The 20883-nt window shown below is 35.3% G+C and overlaps 1 protein-coding gene across 2 annotated transcripts in view; it reads left to right on the top strand.

The window, feature by feature from the left end:
* ACVR2A (activin A receptor type 2A) overlaps nt 1-20883 on the top strand; it is an 84746-nt gene that overhangs the window by 6642 nt on the left and 57221 nt on the right. The gene's annotated exons all lie outside the window — the stretch shown is intronic.

Below are 20883 nucleotides of genomic sequence, written 5' to 3'. Positions count from 1 at the left end.
TTTAGCCTAAAATCTAGTCTTAGAATTGCTTGTACTTAGAATGGTGCTTTGTCATTTGGTTCCTGCTTGTGTTCTTTAAACTCTTGGTATAGTGGCTTGGAGGATGGGCTCTGGAGTTAGACTTCCTATGTTTACATCCTGGCTTCTCAGTTTAACCTTGGGCAAATCACTTTACCTTTTGTGATTCAGTTTTATCATCTACAAAGTGGGGGTATTAATAGTGACTACCTCAGAGAGTGGTTTGAAGATTAAATATCACATAAATACTAGGTATTCTGTTGTCTCTCCTCCTTAGCATAAGTCCTATATTCCAGCTATACAAACCTGACTCGCAGTTTTTTGAATGCGTCATCCTTTATTGTATATCAGTATGGTACCTTTGTATAGGTTAGTTCTTCCTCCTTTACCTGGCTAACTCCTTGTTTTTAAGACCAAGACTAAAACTCCTTGTTTTTTAAGACTAAAACTCCTTATTTTAAGACTAAGAAGTATCACCTGTTTAGAAACAATTTTTATGCCACCCAACCCATATTTAGTTGCTTTCTATTCTAAATGACCTTTATTCCAGTAATTATTGCAAACGTTTATTTATCTCTATACATGTTAGACTGTGAGCTCTTTGAAGACATCTTCTCTTTATCTACAGACCCAGTCCTAGAACCTGGCACATAATAGGTGCTGAAGAAATGTTTAGTTAATGAATGAACTGAATTTTTTTCATTTCTGGGCCTGGGTTTTCCATTTATGTATTAAAGCAGTAAACTTGAATTAGATTGTTTCTGAACTTTTTTCCTTTTCTAAAAGCTTTATGATTCTATAATCTTAAGGTTAGAGTTTAATAGTAATATTTTATTAAGAGAAAATGATTTTGCTGGTTGTTTTTGGGTACCTTAAGTTCTGTTCACTTTTTTAAAATGCTGTGTTTCTGATCCTTAGATAAAATCTTTTAATATAATTTGAATCACACAGTTTAGAAGGCATTTTAGAGATCTTCAGGTTCTGTGTCTTTCAGCTTTTTTGACCATAACCCACAGAAAGAAATACACATTGCTTCATAATGCAGTTCCCATTTACATAAATATGTATATATATCAGAAGTAGAAGTTTTGAGAACTAGCTCTTACTGTGTGTAAGGCTTTTATTTTTATATTCTGTTTCACTAATTTTTTATTGTAATCCATTAATTAATTCAATGATCAACTAATGGATTCTAAATTCCTAAGAAATAGTGACCTAGTTCAGCAATCCCTTATTCTATCGAATTCTCTGAGAAGGAAACTGCGTAGTAAACATGTGCATTGAAAAGTATGTGTACCGAAAAACGTGCTCATTATTTAATCTACAATAGAGAATGTGTACTTAGGTACAGAATATAGGGAAAACTGGTCCTAAGAGAGAACATGGACCTGCTCTGGCTGAGCTCTTATTTCTTATGGATTCTCTGCATAAATTAAGGATACACAAAGTTTCCAAAACAAAATTAGATTGTAATTTTGAAGAGTTAACATTTTTCTTCATTCAGGGAAGGCTTGCTGGAGGACATAGATCTTAATAATGGGGGAAAAATGTCTTGGCAGGGTTGAGAGGGATGTTTATCTTAATATGAAGGAAAAGGAACAAAATAGAATCCAGGAGCACAGAGAGCATTTGCCAGTAAACTTGACCATGGATAGAAGACAAGATGAAGGAATTTTGACTAAATCTGAGGAAGAGATTTATGTGATGAGAAGATGTTTATAATTGCTTGAAGAAGTAAAACGATCTCATTTGAGTGGGTAAATCAGAGGAAAAGTAATTAAAACTAAGAGAGATGCAGATCTTGATGGAGGTCCCCAAAATATCATATATTATGTGTATATGTATACACATAATATATATGGAATATAGGATAGAAGAGCAGTTTGAAGATTAAAGTAGGATGGTAGTGCTACTAAGTAAAATTGGTAAAGAAATATCAAACCAGAAGAAAATAGGGAGCATTTTCATAACTAAAGAAATTCTACAGACAGGTATAGATTTAGATTATAAGCATGAATGAAAATACAGACATAGATTTGGAAAAATAGAATACATAGAAAAGATGAGCACATGTAGTGTTCTTTTATGGGGGCAGAGACACTATGATGGTATGTCTTTATTGTAAAGAACTCTGAGCACTCATGGTTCAGTATGTTGTTTGTATTTAAATAATGGTCAGATTATAGTAATCACAGTTATTGTTCATACAGGCCATTCAGATTACATTCTTTGAAATCTGCATAAGTCATTTTCCGTAGATTTAGAAACTTTTTTGATTTGGTATTCATTATTTGTTTCTGAATCCTAACCTTTTCAATACCGTTCTTTTACTTTCTTCTTTGGTTGACTATTTTCTTAGTAGCTATAGTCACATTGGGAATCATTTTATTCTCTAATTTGTGGAAGAAAATAAATGTAAAGCAATAAGATAATTATTAGAAGTTCCCATTAGGGAGTGGTTGTTTTTTAAACCATTTAAAAAACGAACCATCTTTACATATTGTAATAAAAGTAAGCCTATCTATATATAAAACTTTGAGGAAGGAGTTTTCCTACCTAGGATTAGCAACTTTATAATATATATTTTATAGAAATGAAACCTTTATTGGGAAATTCTTGGTCTTCACGTCGTTATCATTATATGTGATCTTCACATCTATATGATTATACATGATAAATCAAATTTTTTCCAAAGCACTATTTTAAGAGAAGTGGGTATGGGTGAATTATGAAATTTTGGCCAGTTTCTAAAGCTCTTAGATTAATTTTTTAAATTTGTGAACAAAGATGTATTTAATGAAATAATATGCCCTATAACACAGTAGCTGGTTCATAGTAGATATTACATACACCCATATTCATTTGTCTTCATTCGTATCTTAAAGTCCCATTATTAAGAATATTGTGTGTAAAACATTTAAAAATATAGATTCAGTTTTTGGGAGGTATTTTTAAGTTTGCTGGTAAATTACTTATCCATTAATATGAAATAATATTCTGACTAACTGATTTAGCCAAAGAATATATCAATACAGAGTGCCAAAAAGGAGTCAGGAAATATCTAGAACATTCAGATAAGATTTTTTTTTTTAAACAGAGTTCTTTAAGGTCTCATTGTTGTAGAATGCATTAAAGGAAACCTCAAAGTAAATTTTCTTTTCTATTTATTGGAATTGAAAATATTTTCATAATTTCACTTAAAACTTAAGTGTTTTAAAATTTTTCATGTAGAAGTAAAGTCTTGAAAGATTCTCAAGTCTGTTTTTGGGTAACAGCTACAAGCTTCAAAAACATAATCGTTCAAGTTTTGAGATCAGTATTTTGAATGTGATATAATAGTATCTTGAACTAAAACTTAAAAGAGTCTCATTCAGATACCTATTTTGTTACTCACTCTTCTTTCACCTTGGCAATCACTCAGACCTCACTTTACTCATCCTTAAATTAAAGAGAGTGAATTAAGTATTCATTTATTAACAAATGTTGAACTACATGCTAGACATTGCTAAGTGCTTGGGATGCAGCAGTGAACAAGACAGATATGATTATGCGCATATGGAGCTTACAGTCTTAAAGTCAGTAGCCAAATAAATAAAATAATTACAGATTGCCATATGAATTCTGACAGAAGCAAACAGGGTACTCATAGGATAGCTATTTGCCTCACATCCATACCATAAATCTCTAGTTACTTAGCTTATCTACCTATTTATTCTCTGCACTTTCCACTATGGGAGTATAAACTTTTAGAGGGGTGTGTCACTTTTATCATAATACCCTCCGGGGATAGCACAGTTTCTGGCATAAAGTAGAAGCCTGCTTGCCTGCCTGAAGAAGTGAACCCAGGCTCAGGACTAGAGAGAGAGACAGGGACCTGATCATGCAGGGCTTTGATCTAATGTAGGACGGAGTTAGAATAAAATCCAAAGGGCAAAGAGTTTTGAGGAGGAGCTAGATCTGGGTTATATGTTGAGATCACTTGGGAGCTCTCTGGAGAATATATTGGAGGTATGTAGAAGCGAAGAGGTGAGAGTGGGAGGCCGTTTTATCAATCTAACCTAAACTGTACAGATTCTCTAAGATCCTATCTACCTCTGAACGTTGTATTCTCAAACTTGCCTGTACTTAACCAGTCTTCTTCTTAGATTTTCTTAGTCATCCCATATTTGTCCTACTTATTATTTCTTAAAAATAAATGGATAGGCTTATTGTGCATCTGAAAAATTTGAATACATCATCTCAAAAAAAAAAAAAGCTAAAAAAAAAGAGGTAATAAAACACAGAGTTTGTTGAATTTTTCTGGAAAGTTCCTATATTTAGATTTTGTGCATTTGCTAATTTATATTCTTATTTACTAAGCATTCCTGTTTCTCTGTGAAACTTTAACTTTACACCTTTTCAATATGCTTATTTTTTCACAAGATCATCTTTTTATTTTAAACATGTAATATATTCTATTGTTGGTGTTGTTGAAAATTCAGAAGTAGAAACAACATATTTTATCTTAATTCTTAGGAATTTGATACTTTACAGGTTATCAAGGTCTTAAAGTCTGAAAGGATAAGTAGTTAATACTGTGGGTTCTTATTTTTACTCTGGGCTATGGCCTCTAACTCTAAGTAGTCAGCTTGAATATTTTTATCTGTGAAAGATTTCAAGTGTGTACTGTTGGTAGGAGGGGGAGGTGGTGCTTGGCACAGGGAAATCAACTCTATATTGGCAGAAGTTCAGCAGCATCATCTCTGACTAGGAAAAACTGTATTATTACATAGAGATAAAGCCAGAAGAGACATTAAACTTTACTGAATTTAAAAATATAATGGTGGCTGACTCTTTTCATTTGGTTTCTCTCATTATGGAAGCAGGTAAAGCTAACTGTCTTTGGTAAGCCACCTTCTATAAAGAAGTGTAGTTTCACTCTGTAAATATTATAGGCCATTTTATTTATTATTACCTTAAGTAAAGTAGTTCTAGAAAAATAACAGGTTGGCTAGATTTTTGTGTTCGTTGGTCCTGGAGTTTCATACTGCATTTTTTTGTGAATAGAATTTGCTAATTGTTTTTATTTAAGCTAATACTTGGAATTTCTTGTGCAGGTACACTTTAAAATAATATGGGGAGAAATGAAAAGTCAAAGTTAAAAGAGAATGATAAATAATGAATAAGGGCCATTGTGAGATAACTTAAACAAGATGAACAGGGTAATAGTAAAGTTACCTGATTAGTAGGCATTCAGAAGTAGAATAAAACACCTTTCTTTGTGACTGGGAAAATGATTAAATAGCTACTGATCATCCTTTTATTCTGCATAAATGTTAAATAACAAATCTTACCAGCTGACCTTTTTTTATTCTCTTATTTATTTCTTTAGAGGTACATAAACCTTGTTTGGGTGTTGAATCAGGAAAGTCACTGCTAATTGTTTGTTGAAATGTAAATAGAGATTGTCTACTAGCTGAGAGAGCTAGAAATAATAGAAATGATTAAATTAGGCTCTAACTGCTGAGAGGGCCTAACAGAGTGTCAGGTACTGTTTTTTCTAGTAACTGCCTTTATCAGAGTGATTTTTATGAGAATAAGCTACTCAAGCTGATCCTCACTTCAGAAAGATGGGATAAAATTAAAAGATTAGGAAAAGAGAAGTGTTGGTTATACTTCTTTCTTTTTGAATCAGTGAAGGGTGGTTTTGATCTTTTATCTGCAGATCTTACCTTTTGCAATATTGTAGCCAGAGCATGGCCCCACTCCAAGAATTGTAATCCTAGTTAGCAACATATATTTAGCAGCTTTGACTAAACAGTATTTTTAAATTAATATCTAGACTTGTTTCTGTGATAGAGAAAGATAACAGCTCACCAAGCCAAAGAGTAGAAGAAATCAGAAGAGCCTAGTCTGTTACAGATTATAGAATTTTCTACCTTTGGAATCTATTGTTGGCGAGTAAGGGCTAGTTGATAGCAATAAAAGTTAATCTTGTTGGTACAAATGTAGCTGTTATAAGTGAATAGTATTAATTAAGAAGGTCCTTCATCTCAAATTCGGTGAAAGTAATTAATTATGCAGTTCTTGGACTGGTATAGTAGAAAAGAGCAGACATTCTTTAGGGAGAAAACTTGGGTGTTGGGCCTTTTTTTTTTTTACCATGGTGTGATAAACCATTTGAACTTGGAAAAATTCCATAACCTTGATTTCTTCATCTGTAAAATGGAGTTCATAATACCTACCTGACAAAAGTAAGGTGAGGATCAAAGGCGACATACATAACCACAAGCACATTCACATATACACTTGAAACTTTGTAAACATTGAGTTATTATTCCAAATATTTGTAATTGGGGCTTCTGGGTGGCTCATTTATTAAGCATCTGCTTTCAATTCAGGTCATGATCCCAGGGTTCTGGAATCCAGCCCTGCATCAGGCTCCCTGCTCCACGGGAAGCCTCCTTCTCCCTCTCTCACTCCCTCTGCTTGTGTTCCCTCTCTCACTTTGTCAAATAAATAAATAAAATCTTACCCCAAAACCCCAAATATTTGTAATTAATGCAGTGATTTTTTTCAAGGAGAGCAATAGAGTGCTAGGTTCAAGTGAACTATAATAACAGTTCTCATTCAGCCTTTGTGATTCTTCATCAGTAGACATTTATTTTTACATTGTGAATAAAGGGGTTAATTCTATAAACAACTGAATATATGGTAAAGTATTAGAGGAATGTCTGATGCTTACAGTGACCTTAAAGGCATTGCTTGATATAGCCCTTCTCCAGGTTCATCTTTTGCCTTAGTGGTTCCTACAACAAACCAAGTGCTTTTTTTTTTTTTTTAAGATTTTATTTATTGGGCGCCTGGGTGGCTCAGTGGGTTAAGCCGCTGCCTTCGGCTCAGGTCTTTTTTTTTAAAAGATTTTATTTATTTATTTGACAGAGAGAGATCACAAATAGGCAGAGAGGCAGGCAGAAAGAGAGGAGGAAGCAGGCTCCCTGCTGAGCAGAGAGCCCGATGCCCATATGGGGGCTCGATCCCAGGACCCTTTTTATTCCTAGGAGCTTTTGTTTTCACTTGCCTTCAGTGAATACTTAGGAGTAGGGGACCGTATCTGACTTACTGTAGTTTCCCCAGCATCTGACACATAAAAGGTGCTTAACCAATATTTGTGAATGAATATTGAATCAAATACTAAGGAGTTCACAGACTTTTTGTAAAGGGCCAGATAGTAAGTATTTTAGGCAATCTCTTTTGCAACTATCAGCTCTGCCAGTTTTAACACAAAAGCATTATAGACAGTACATAAATGAATCATTCTGACTGTGTTCTAATAAAACTTTATAGATAATGGAATTTGAATTTTATGTAATTTTCATGTGTCATAAAATATTCTTTTGACTTTTTTTCAACAACTTAAAAATGTAAAAATTGTTGTTCAGGGATTGTACAAAACAGGCTCCCGGCTGGATCTGATCCATGGGCAGTAGTTTAGCAACCTCTAACATAAGACACGGTATAAATAGCACCCCTTCTCCCAACATAGAAGTATCTTATGTTTTAAAAACTTTGTTGGGAACCTAGGAGGAATTTTCTTATAGGATCATTGTCACATATTTTGGGTAAGTTCTCTCCCAGACTAATCTACAAGCCTTTTTTACCTCCAGTGTCTTTTATTCCAGCAGTACAACTTTGCCCCTCAGCAGTCACACTGTTTCTGAGAGAAAATGGATATAGTATTCTTTATTGGGCCAGAAGAAAGACAGGCTTTCTCCTCAGCACCTATCAGAATTTCCTTCTTCCAGGATCTCTCTTTTTCTACCTGGAAAGTGTCTGGCTTCCTGGGTCTCCAGTCAGGTGGTATGATGACAAGGCTAAAAAGACATTTGTGTATGTGATTAGGGAGGAGGGCGTGGAGGGAAAAGGGTCACATGGGGACCAGAGAGAAGAAAGAAAATAGAAAATATTAGAGTGATCATACATAGTAAGGGTAGTATTTTGTGAGATAGTATCGTGTGTGTGATTATATGTATATATGTACTGGATCACAATGAAAAATGTGTTTCTTACAGTGGTTTGTGGTCAGAAAGTTTGAAAGCCTGTATTGATCCTGAGATCTCCCCTGTACCAACCCCTATTATATAAGAGAACCAAAAGAAAAATTGAAAGGAAGTCTTTACTGCTTGGTATAGTGTGTGTTTTGGGTTGCTTTATTGAGGTAGTTATCTGTTTTGTAGATGAGAAGATGGGGTCTTAAACTAATGAGCGTCACAAATGAGAACAGACACTTAACTTTTTAGAATATGCACTTCTTCCATTATACTGTATTGTTTTTACTGTAGGGAATGAAGCTATGTATGACTTCCATTGTGTTTCAGAGGACAAAAAAAAAAAAATCTTAATAGGTGGCAACTCACCAGGTTTCTTGAGACAAAGCATTAGCTTAAGTATTAGGACAGGGCCACTGGAAGAAAATGATTAGGAGCTCTGTGTGAAGAACTATATGATGTATAAGAAAGGAGGAGTCTGTATCATTTTGCCTTAATTTTTTCTTCTTCCCTATGTGTACTGCTAGCCCTGCTCCTTCATACCTCACCAGCAGTGTGGGCTTTTAATTCACACCAGCAACAACAAGGGCTTGAGGATGAGGTTTAGTGAGGAGGAGTAATATAATCTTGTCTTTAGTTGAAAGGAGAATAAGGAGGGAAACCCAAGTAGCAGGGCCACCTGGCCATCTGAATGGGTTGGCTATTCCCAGGTGGCGATTTAGAAGTGGGTATAGGTAAAACAGGGGCCGCTGTTAATCTAGTTACAAGCAGAAGTCTTGGCATTGGAGACTAGTAGCTTTGATATGCTAATTGAGAATAGTTCTTTTCTAGTTATTAAGGAGAAGCTACTCTTAAGCAATACTCAGTCCAGATTTAGTTACCCATTTTAAGTACTTAAAAATTATATTAAATGTCTAAGCCATTTCTCTCTTATATACTTTGTTAGCAAGTATGGTGAAAACTAGTTTATGCTAATTTTGATCTCTAACTTGATTTGGAATTGTCTTGGGAAGAAAAAGATTGATCGGAAGGCTATTATTGTTCTTAGAAAATTAAGGAAACCTAGCAGGCAGGTAGATACCTGGTTAATTGAATGGATAGGTGACAAACCCTATAAAATATGCTAATCTTTCTCAAGCTGGTTTGGAGGTCTTGATTTTACAGTGGGAATTACTAATTTATATAGAGTAAGTTTCAACAGGTAATATCTGAAGACTTGGACTTAATATTTTTATCCTTCTTGGTTACCCCTGTGTTACTCCTTACCATATTCTGTATTAGAATTGCATGTTAATGTGCCCATCTATATCAGTTGACTGTGAGTTCTTTTAGATTCTTTCAGTGTAATGCTTGGTGTTCAGTGTAGGTTAAGAGCACTGGAGCCAGAGCGCCTGGTTTTGTATTTTGGCTCCATTATTTTCTAGCTGTGTGATCAAGTTATTTTTCCCATCTGGAAAATGGAGATAATGATAGTACTCTTTTATACAGTTGTTATAAAGTGTAGATGAGTTAATATACATTAAGTGCTTTGAATGATATCTGGCATGTAGTAAGCATTGTAAATAACTCAGAAACAATAGTTGAAAGATAAGACTGGTAGAAAATATTTGCAGTGTTTGATAATATCTGATGAAGGACTATTGTCCAAAATAAAGAACTCAATAAGAAGAAAACAAAGAACCAAATTTAGAAATGGAACAAAGACCTTAACAGACACCTGACCAAAGAAGATGTACAGATGGTAAAAAAGCATATGAAATGATGCTTTTACATCATAAGTCATCAGGCAAATACAAATTAAAACAGACAATACTACATACCTATTAAAAAGGTCAAAGTCTGGAATACTGACACCACCAAATTCTGGGAAGGATGTAGAGCAAAATGAGCTCTCATTTATTGGGAATGCAGAATGGCACAGCTGCTTTGAAAGATACTTTGGTCGTTTCTTATATGCTCTTACCATAGGCTTCAGCAGTGATGCTGTTTGGTATTTACCCAAAGGAATTGAAAACTAAAGTCCAAACAAAAACCTGTACATGGATGTTTACAGCTTTATCCATAATTGCCAAAATTTGGAAGAACCAAGATGTCCTTTAGTAGGTGAATGGATAAATAAACCGTGGTACATCTGGACAGTGGAATATTATTTAATACTAAAAAGAAATTATCCTTGAAGTCATGAAAAGACACAGAAGAAGCTTAAATACATGTTATAAAGTGAAAGAGGCCCATCTAGAAAGGCTACATACTATATGACTCCAACTACATGACATTTGGAAAAGGCAAAATTATGGAGACTAAGTAAAAAGATCAGTGGTTACCTGGGGTGGAAAAGATGAATAGGCAAAGCACAGAGGATTTGGGGGATGGTGAAAATACTCTTCTGTGATACTGTAATGATGGATGTGTGTCATTATACATTTGTCCAAACCCATAGAATATGCAACACCAAGAGTAAAACCCTAAGGTAAACTACGGGCTTTGGGTGATTCAAATACGTGTCAAGGTTCATCCTTGCTAACAAATAAAGCATTCTAGTGATGTTGATAAGGCAGGAAGCTATGCATGTGTGGGGTCAAGGGGTATATGAGAAATCTCTGTACTTTCATTTTGTTGTGAACTTAAAACTGCTATAAAATTAAGCCTCAAAAAGTTGCAGCTGCTGCTGCTTACTGTTTTCTGTCTAGCACAGTGTCTAGCTTGAACAATTTATTGAACATGAACAAGTACAGTTGTAGTAATTATAAAATTGAGGGAATTCTGATATATTTGGTGAGAAACTACTTTTGCAGATGGCCATCCTGTTCAGGATACAGTAGTGTTTGTTTTATTTATAATAGTTATATATTTATTGGACTCTGGTTAAATGTAGAATATCATTTGGTTTATCAGGGAAGAGTATTAACATTTTCAATTATGTAATTTGGTGGTATTTTATGTACAGGCCTGGGGGGATCTTTTCAGAAAACTATAAAATAGAATGGAGTAGTATGTCATTCAGTAGTATATTCCCAAAGGGTAGTACCTCAAAATCTTTCGAAAATGAGATGAAAACAAAAGGAAAGTGAGTGTGGTTGGGGAAATAAATGAAATTTCCAAAAGTGTATCTTACTTGATTTTTTTCAGTATTTGAGTATCAACATTTCTTGGAAGATAACTTCCATTTATATGTGTTTTCTAATTTTCTAAGTGATTTCATGTATGTTCCTATTTAATCCTATCTGAACCTGTTTGAGATACCTTTCATATTTTGTTTTGTTTTTTAGTTTAAGTCAGACCCTGTAATAACAGAAGTTGCTTGAATTCACTAATCAGTGGAGCTAGTACATAAAGCCTCATTTTAAGTTCAGTGTTCTTTTGTAAAAGTAAAGAATGTTTGATAATTTTTTTCTCATCATCCTCTGCCGTTTCCCATCCTTAGTGGGGGGGAATCTTTATAGTCATTTATAGAAGTAGTTGTTTTGTAAATAATCCTTGTACTACACTTTTGAGAAATCCATGGTTGGTGGGAAAGTGGGGAGCTGGAAGTAGCGATACAGCAGTAAAAAACACCAAAGTGAGCTCTAATTCTAGGGCAGAAGTTGTTTTGCTCTTTGCTTGATAGCTTGCTTGATGGCAGCCACAAATCCACATATGTTAATTGTTGCTGTGGGTAAATCCTGCCTTTGATTGCTGCAGATGTTCTTTTCTCAATCACTTTTACTTTTGATTGAGAATGGTTAAAAATTTTTTCCTAATGGGTTACTAATAGGTGAGTCCCATTACACATGTGCCAGAATTTTACATTATTAAATTCTTTGGTCAAATTGGAACAAGTTATGTCACAGCTCAGTCATTATGCAGAACGATAATATTATTAACGACTAACATTTGTTAAAGCTGCCATTTTTAATAGCCACCACTTATTATGTGCCCTGGGCTAAGTGCTTTTAAGTTTCAGTGATGATGTGTGTGCCTCACCTTACAAGATAGATATTATTCCCATTTTATAGATGAAGAACCTGAGACTCAGTGACTTGCCTAAGGCCACATAACTAAATAAATTGCAGAGCCAAAGTATGTTATGTTGGTCTACAGGGCTTAAATCTATTCTTTCTATTGAGTCAATTTTGAAGTGTATATTAAAATAGAAGTTACCAATTCCAGTGCAGTGTGATTTTCTTTGAACCATGTTCCCACCTTGACAGTAGCTGGTGTTGCTGTTACCCATTAAAATTGAGTTTTTGATGGCTTACTGTGGTTCCTGTAAGTTGATAAAGCAGAGCTTTCTCCACCTCTTAAGTAAAAGTCCACAGCTGTTTAATTAAAGACCGAGGAACAGAAGTTGTTCCTTTTGTCTATACAATGAGCCAGAATCACAACTAGGTCAGAATTCATTTGCTCTGATCACTACTTGAGTAATCAGTGAATGAAAGGATCAAAGTAAATGCATCTTTTAAAAATGATTATACTTTGATTCAGAGAGGTTGAATTAATTGAATTTTCCTTGGGTAGAAGAAAACAAATCCAGATTCTTTTTGACTAATATTTGGAAAATAATTTAATGGTAGTAGCAGTTAATTGCTCACTTGGTACCTGTTACCTATGCTGGGTGAGTGCGAAAGAACATATTAAGGTAAGTATGAATGGTTCTGGCATTTGGATTGTGGTTCCCTTGCCCACATTCATATTAAGACAGATTGATAAAAAGACAAAACACATACTTTGTTTTGCAAAATCTAAGAACTTAATTTTTCTGTTACTATAAATTCTAAATTACAGGTTAGCCTGCAGAAAACTGAAAGATGATGAAGAGTATAGGAAGAAAAGGAAATCCCTTATTTATTCTGGTTTCTTTTATTAGGAAGAATGAATAAAAGGTGACAAATGAGTAGTCAGAACTAATAAATTCATAAGGATTTGGTTTGAATTGAAGTGACTGAATTTATAGAAAAACGAATATTGTCATATCCTTTATCTGTTTTGCTATAATTGAAATCAGCCAACATTTAAAGGGTACCTGCTGTGTGCTTCTTAGTATGCCAGGTACTATGGAGAAAATGTAAAAGAAATATGAAGTCTTTGTTTAAGGAATAGTCACTTTGGAATGATAAACCTTAATACTCTAAAACACAATACACATTTTGAAACTTAAAATATAATACAAAAACATGTGACACAATTACTAAAATTAGTGATGGTAGGCACTAAGGGGCATTTTTGGAGGGGGACGGGCTTTGGTTATCTTTTAGGACCTTACTAGGTATGTGATGCCATTCAGATTGGTCTAATCTTTTTGAGTCCTTCTTGGCTTTGTTTCCTCCTGAATTTAGTGCTGCTACAGTAAAAACACCATGAGGATAGGAATTATTGCCTTCTGTGTTTATCATTGCATTCCAATGGTCAGTATTTTTTGAGCAAATTAATGTGAAAGGGTCTCTCTTTTTCCTCTCACTGTCCAAGTTCTTTAAAGGTTTCTATCCTACTTTGGCCTCATATCTGTACCTTTTGTTTTCTCTTCAACCCATTGTCTTCCTGAAGTAAGTGAAATAATTCCCTTAAAGATTAGATTAGCCAATTAGAAAACCATTAAAGGATTCTTACCTATATTCAGTTACTACTTGACTTTCTCATAACCTTGATGTTATTGTCTACCTGTTCTTGAAATTCTTTTGTTCCTTTATTCTCCCAGTTTTTCTGACTAAAGCCCCCTCACTACCTCATCTCAATCTGCTCATCCTTTTAGTTTTGTGTTCCTCAAGAGTTAAATCCTTATAGAATTCTTAATCTACATAACCTCCCCTGCTGAAGTAATCCCATTTCTCATTTTTAAGTAAAGTAGATGTCCTGAATAAATCTCTTACTTTGATCTCCATCTTGAGCTCCAGACTTATTTTTTAGTTATCCAGTAAACGTTAAATATATGTCAGAAGTGGGAGTAGGGGGATGAATAAGACATAGCCTTTACCCTAGAAAACTCACAGTTTTGTTGGGGAATAGAGATTGGTAAAGTAGCAATTATGCAGCACATTCTATCTATATTAGAGTCCCTTGAGACTGCTGAAAAAGGTGGCCTAAATTCATTTTGGAGAGAGTCAGGTAATGTTTTCCCTCAAAGATGCTTAAAGTGTTTTTGAAGGATGATTAGGAGTTCACTAGGGGGACAGAGTGAGAGGAATATTTTATGTTGTCTTTGTCAGATCTGATGGGTATGCATCCTGGTGTTGAGACAGCCTATTATGGAAGCCTCCAAGGTCTGAGAACATACAGCCTCAGAACAGAGAGTGAGCATCTTTCAGTGGAGCCAATGGCATGACCAGCAAAATGGTATTGAGCACTAAATCCAGAGGGAGAGAAGAGATTGTAAGGAATGGAGAGTTAATAACAAAGCCCATTACTACCCAGTCAAAAACAGTGTGTGTAAAGGAATAATTTAGATTAAGACTCTGGAAGTAACGTGTTAGATTTATCCTTTTCTATGTTAACCTGTTGTATATTGTAATAATGGTTTTGATAAAATAAAGCAGTACTTCTCAGGTATTAATATGCATATAAATCATTTGGAGATAATATTAAAAATGCAGATTTTTGATTCAGTGTGTTTGGAGTCAGGCTTGAGGTTCTACATTTCTAACAAATTCCTGTGAACCCGTGCTGCCTGTCCCTGTACTTGGAATAGAAAGGGACTAAGGGAGCCAAGAATGGCCAGATACATGAAGAGGAAATAACTTATACATGGACATAGATCATTATTACATCTTTGAGGAACTGGAATTAGTTCATGAGACCTAGATCACAAGACATGGGGCATGGAGCAGTGATGTGATGGGTTCAGTGATGAGTCTGCAGAGGTGGACAGGGATCAGATCATGAAGGGCTTGTTTTGTGCCAGAGTGTTAACTTCATGCTGAAGGCTGTGAAGGGCCATTTTGAAGGGTCAAAAAGTACTTGTAGCTTATCCTGACAGGAATATCAAATAAGTAGTTGATGATATAGATCTAAGCTGGAGAGAGATTTTAATTTTCAGCTAATAGATGTATAAGCATGAAATCAGGTAGGCAGAAGTAAGAATAAAGTGTTCTAAAGATCAAACTGGGGGATACTAACATTTTCAAGGTAGGGAGAAGAGGATAAGGAAAAGCTTGTAGAGGAGACCAAGATGTGGTCAGGAGGTAGAAGGAAACAAATGCAGTGTCATTGTAAGAAATCTAGAAAGAGGGAATATTTAGCAGTACCAGAGAGACCAAATAAGACAGAGCCTTACTTGTCAGTTTGGAGATTATTTGTAACTTTAGCAAGAGACATTTCAGTGGAATGGTGGAGAGACAAGAACCATTGTGGAAGATGAGTGAAATGTAGATGAGGAAGTGGGTTCAGCTGTGGTCCATAACTTCTTAAAAAATGTAAGCTGAGAAGAGGTATAAAGAGATGTAAAGAGTTGAGATGTTATGTGCTTAAGGAGTTGGTTCAGGAGAGAGATTATAGAAGGGGGAAGATTAACATTTAAACCTTTTGGAACCAGAAACTTGGGTGCCATCTTCAACACTTCTTAGTGTTTTTCCAAGTACATGAAATTACTAAATCCTGTAAATTTTACCTCCAGAATACTTCTTGAATCTATTCTTGCTTGCCTTTTTCCATTACCAGAGTGTTCTACCCTTACCATCCCTTCCCTGGACCCTTAAATGGGCAGTCCCCCTAACCCCCCACCAAACAAAGCAAACTAAAAAGCACCAAGGAAAAAGAAAACCTGTCTTCCACACAATTTGCTGGGAACCATGGAGACTACAGAAACTAAGAGATCTGTCATGAATGTGCAGTTCTGATCCGACACTCACCTTCTTAAATCCCCTGCACTGACTTATCACCTACACAGGATGAAGGTCAAACTTTTTAACATGACATACAGTACCCCCTGGGACTGTTTCTCTCCACCTTCATCTCCTGCTACTACTCATTGTCTCCAACCTTGATCCTGTGACACAAAAAAACTTCTGATATCTCCCCTCTCCCCATATACTTTGATTTTGCCTCCAAACTCCCCTCATTTTGTGCTTCCTGCAGTTCCTGTAGGACCTCCCCTAGGAAGTTGTTAGGTACTGCATTCTGTGTTTCCGTACCATCTTACTGATTTAGTTATTGTTATATTTAATGCATTATTGATATTTTCTCCTTTCACATTCAATCTATAAAGGGCTTGTCTAATTCCTTTCTAAATTCTTGGTGCCTGGCTCAGTGCTGCTGGAGTAGGTAGATGGCTGCTCTTCTTATGTTTAATGATTGGACATAAAAAGTGGAAGTAGTGGCCTTTGACCTGCCCTGGGAAGAATGGTAGGATTTCACCAAGTATAATCCCATTGGTCTTTGATGGGGAGAAAGGTTCTATACAGAGTGGCTAGCATATGCAAGAGCATTGAGGAAGTAGCTATAATATTTATAGTTATGCTGAATACCCCTTTTAAACAGGAGAGAAGAGGTAGAAAATATAAGGGAAGATAGGGTTAGAAAAATAAGGTGGATGAAGATGAAATGGAGTCTTAGGTGTGCTTTAAGATTTTTTTCCCTTTGTAGTAACCCTTGTGGATTGTTAAACTGGGGAGTAACACCAGCTCTTGAATTTTGAGGAAAGGCCCTATATCTTCTTGAAATATTAAATGTAGATATTAAATTCAGGGTGTTAGTAATCTCTGTTTTTTTTAAATTTTTTAATTTTTTATGCCTTTCCTAAAGATTATAAGATACTGCCCTTTGTACTTAGATCAGCACTTTCTGTCATTGTCTTTTAATATCATTAAAAACAAACCTTAATGACTTCTAGATGTTTTTCCCTCAGGGATAATCAGTTATTAAATGGGTAAATTAAAATGGTAGTTTATATTCTTCCTTTAATATTAGAAAATATTCTAGTATTACATTTTTATACCCTTTAAAAAGCTTTGTAAAATTTCTCACTTTTGGCATGGTAGCTTGTTTCCTTGAATTGCTTGTTGAAATCTCTTAAGTCTGAAAGTTCTGCTCTACACATACTTTTCCAGGTTATTTGTAAAAATGTTAAAATTGATTTTGCTTCATTCATAAGGGAGACTGTTCATTCTTGCCTTTTGTCCCTAAGGAGTTGTCCAATTTATGACTGCAAAGATCCTCTTAGTTACATGTTTAAATATGATATTGGGAGGTTGCAGAAGGAAATCCAGGTATTGAATGTATTGGGTGAGCGATTACACAATCTTAGATTAAAATCCAGAAGGGGTGGGGTGTGTGTGTGTGGTGTGTGTGTGTGTGTGCGCGCGTGCGAACTCTTGCCTCCTATGTCCTGTATTGTGTTTCCTGTAGAGAAAACAGAAAGCTGTGGTCTCTGGTTATGCTCTAGTTGGAGAAATTCTATATATAAATCAACAGTAAATGTTACAATATAGTTTATATTTAAATGCTGAATTGCTTGAGAAACCAGCTGAATACTAGCTGAGTAACTAAGAAATTCAGACCAAGAAAAATCATCAGGAGGCAAAGTAGCCTGGAAAGCTTCGTAAAGAATATGGCACTTCAGTGGACCTTGAAAGATCAACTAAAATTTAGATTGTTGGGAAAGGTGTGTGTGTGTGTGTGTGTTGCTGGCGGGGGTTGAGAGGTTGAGTGTAGGGACATGAACTAAGATACAGATATTGGACATATTTGTGTTGAATGTGGTATGAATGTGCTTGGGAATGTGGGAAAGGGTGAGTGTGGGGGATGTGAGAGCTGTGGGGATGTGGAGGTTGTGGGTTTCTGTGAGAGGAGAAGATGTGAGGGTATATGAGTTATGAAGGTGTGTAAGGGCCTGTAAGAGGAAGGTATGTGTAGGATGTGAGGGTATTACGAGCTGTTCGAGAAGAGGTTAGGTGAGGGATGTGTGTGTGGGAGGGTATGGGTGTGGGTGGAGGGTATGAGAGTAAGAGTGTACTCTTCAAAGCAAAAAAAAGTAGAATGAAAATGTCTCAAGTATAATTATGGAAACCTTTAATATTTAGACCTGTTATTGTGGTACTCTTGTATAGTATAACATCAAATTCAGTGTTGGTCTATTTCTTCCTCCCTTTAATATTCTACTTGGTCATTTCTGCTACTTCTTTAATCAAAAACATACCTTTCATTTCAAACAAATCTACCTATTTGTGCTTCTTCTGAATATCTCTAAGTATACCTTGCCAGAATGCTGAATTTAATAAGCCATTTCTGATTTTTCTTGTTTGCAACTTGAGAGCAGGTACCATAGTTTATTAAGTTCCTTGGCCTTTCTAGTACCTTGTTGGTTACCTAGGATGGAGTTTTACCCTTTACATCCTCTGACCTAATTTATAAACTGTGACTCTGACTATCATAGGTAATTATCATATCAAGTCTTTTCATTGCAGGAACTGAATACCCTGATTTTTCTCATTTCTTTCTCCACTGACTCCCTTCTTCCTTCTTCCCGTTTAAAGAATGAGTTTCCTTTTTCATTACTTACCAGTACAGACTGCTTTCTGCATATGGATCCTCCTTTTCCCTGACTATCCTTTTCCTCCTTTGATGATCAGATATCTTTACTTTTCTAAATAAATCCATAAACTTTTTCTATGAAACCTTTTCTAATTAATCTTTAAATTCTATGTATCCCTTTAAATCTTCACATTCCTCATGAAATTCTCACATTTCTCATGTATTTGGTTTACAAATAAGCACACAGATTACTTTAAATAACTTCTAATTTTTTTCCATTTTATTTTATTTTATTTATTTTCAGTGTTCCAAAATTCATTGTTTATGCACCACACCCAGTGCTCCATGTAGTATGTACCCTCCATAATACCCACCACGAGGCTCACCCAACCCCCCATTCCCCTCCCTTCCTAAACCCTCAGTTTGTTTCTCAGAGTCCACAATCTCTCATGGTTTGTCTCCCCCTCTGATTTCCCCAACTCAGTTCTCCTCTCCATTTCCCAGTGTCCTCTGTGTTATTCCTTATGCTCCACAAGTAATTTGAAACCATATGATAATTGACTCTCTCTGCTTGACTTATTTCACTTAGCGTAATCTCCTCCAGTCCTGTCTGTGTTGATACAAAAGTTGGGTATTCATCCTTTCTGATGGAGGCATAATACTCCATAGTGTATATGGACCATATCTTCTTTATTCATTTGTCTGTTGAAGGGCATCTTGGTTCTTTCCATAGTTTGGCGACTACAGCCGTTGCTGCTATGAACAGTGGGGTACAGATGGCCCTTCTTTTCACTACATCTGTATCTTTGGAGTAAATACCCAGTAGTGCAATTGCAGGGTCATAGGGTAGCTTTATTTTTAATTTTTTGAGGAATCTCCATACTGTTTTCCAAAGTGGCCACACCATCTTGCATTACACCAACAGTGTAAGAGAATTCCCCTTTTTCCACATCCTGTCAAACATACATTGTTTACTGTCTTATTAATTTTGGCCATTCTAACTGGTATAAGGTGGTATCTCAGTGTGGTTTTGATTTGAATCTCCCTGATGTCTAATGACAATGAACATTTTTTCATATGCCTGTTAGCCATTTGTATGTCTTCTTTGGAGAAGTGTCTGTTCATGTCCTCTGCCCATTTTTTGACAAGATTATTTGTTTTGTGTGTTGAGTTTGAGGAGTTTTTTTTAGATCTTGGATATCAGCCCTTTGTCTGTAGTGTCATTTGTGAATATCTTCTCCCATTCTGTGGGTTGCCTCTTTGTTTTGTTAAGTTTCCTTTGCTGTACAGAAGCTTTTGATCTTGATGAAGCCCCAAAAGTTCATTTTCGCTTTTGTTTCCTTTGCCTTTGGAGACATGTCTTGAAAGAAGTTGCTGTGGCCGGTGTCGAAGAGGTTACTGCCTATGTTCTTCTCTAGGATTTTGATAGATTCCTGCCTTGCATTGAGGTCTTTTATCAAGTAACTTCTAAGTTTTTGATTGATATGCAGAATGGATAGTAGATTCCACAAGGGGGGGAAACAAAAAGACTTGTGGTATATTTCTCATGTTTTGAGTATTCTGAGTCCTTAGATGTGGTTATTGTCTGATGGTATTCAAAGCTCATCCGTTGAAAGGTGTTTCCCCTGCTATGTCGCAAGTTCTGGTTCTTATACTTGCGAATTTTTATGTTAATAAAAATTTGTTAGGAAGACATTTTTTCCTTGCTTTTGGCTAATATTGAGTAAATGTCAAGTTCAGTACATTATTCCTAATTAAATTAAAGTAATAAGCTTTTTCTTACACTTATTTTCTGCTAATCACTTTTAAATTCTAATTCTTAAATTCTAACGACCTTAAGGAATATCAATAAATAATTTAATTTGGTCAGCTTTTTAAATCAGGGTTTTATTTAAATAAAAATTTTGTATGTTATCCCTCATAGGAAAATTTGCAAATATCTAGCCTGTGTGCATGTATGATAACATATATATGATATGTTTAATTATGAATCAGTTTTACAGATAACATACCAATATTTTGTGGCGGAGATTAAAAGTAAAAAGCTGTGCTGTCTGCTTCAGGTAAGTTCTAATAAGCAAAAGCATGGAATAGCTACTTTTAAGCCTTTAGTGTCAGTGGAATTGAGCAGATATATACAGAAGAACTCATCTTATAAATATTCTGAGGACTAAGTCCCCTACTTAGCCATCTGTTAAGATTTCATTTTAAAGAAAAACTTGCCTCCTGCTTTTTGGGACATCTTAAATTGCTGCTCACATTGCCTTCTTGTTCTTCTTCAAGTTCACATCTTAATTTTTCTGCTCTTTCCCTTATTAACTTCCTCCTGATTACATATCATACATTACATTACATACATTGTGATAGAAGTTATTATTTGTCTTTCTATAGTTTCTAG

The sequence above is a fragment of the Mustela nigripes genome, chromosome 3 (assembly GCF_022355385.1).
Source record: "Mustela nigripes isolate SB6536 chromosome 3, MUSNIG.SB6536, whole genome shotgun sequence".
NCBI classification, from domain to species: Eukaryota; Metazoa; Chordata; class Mammalia; order Carnivora; family Mustelidae; genus Mustela; species Mustela nigripes.
The sequence above is the reverse complement of the archived record's forward strand: the minus strand, read 5'-3'. Positions and strand labels throughout refer to the sequence as shown.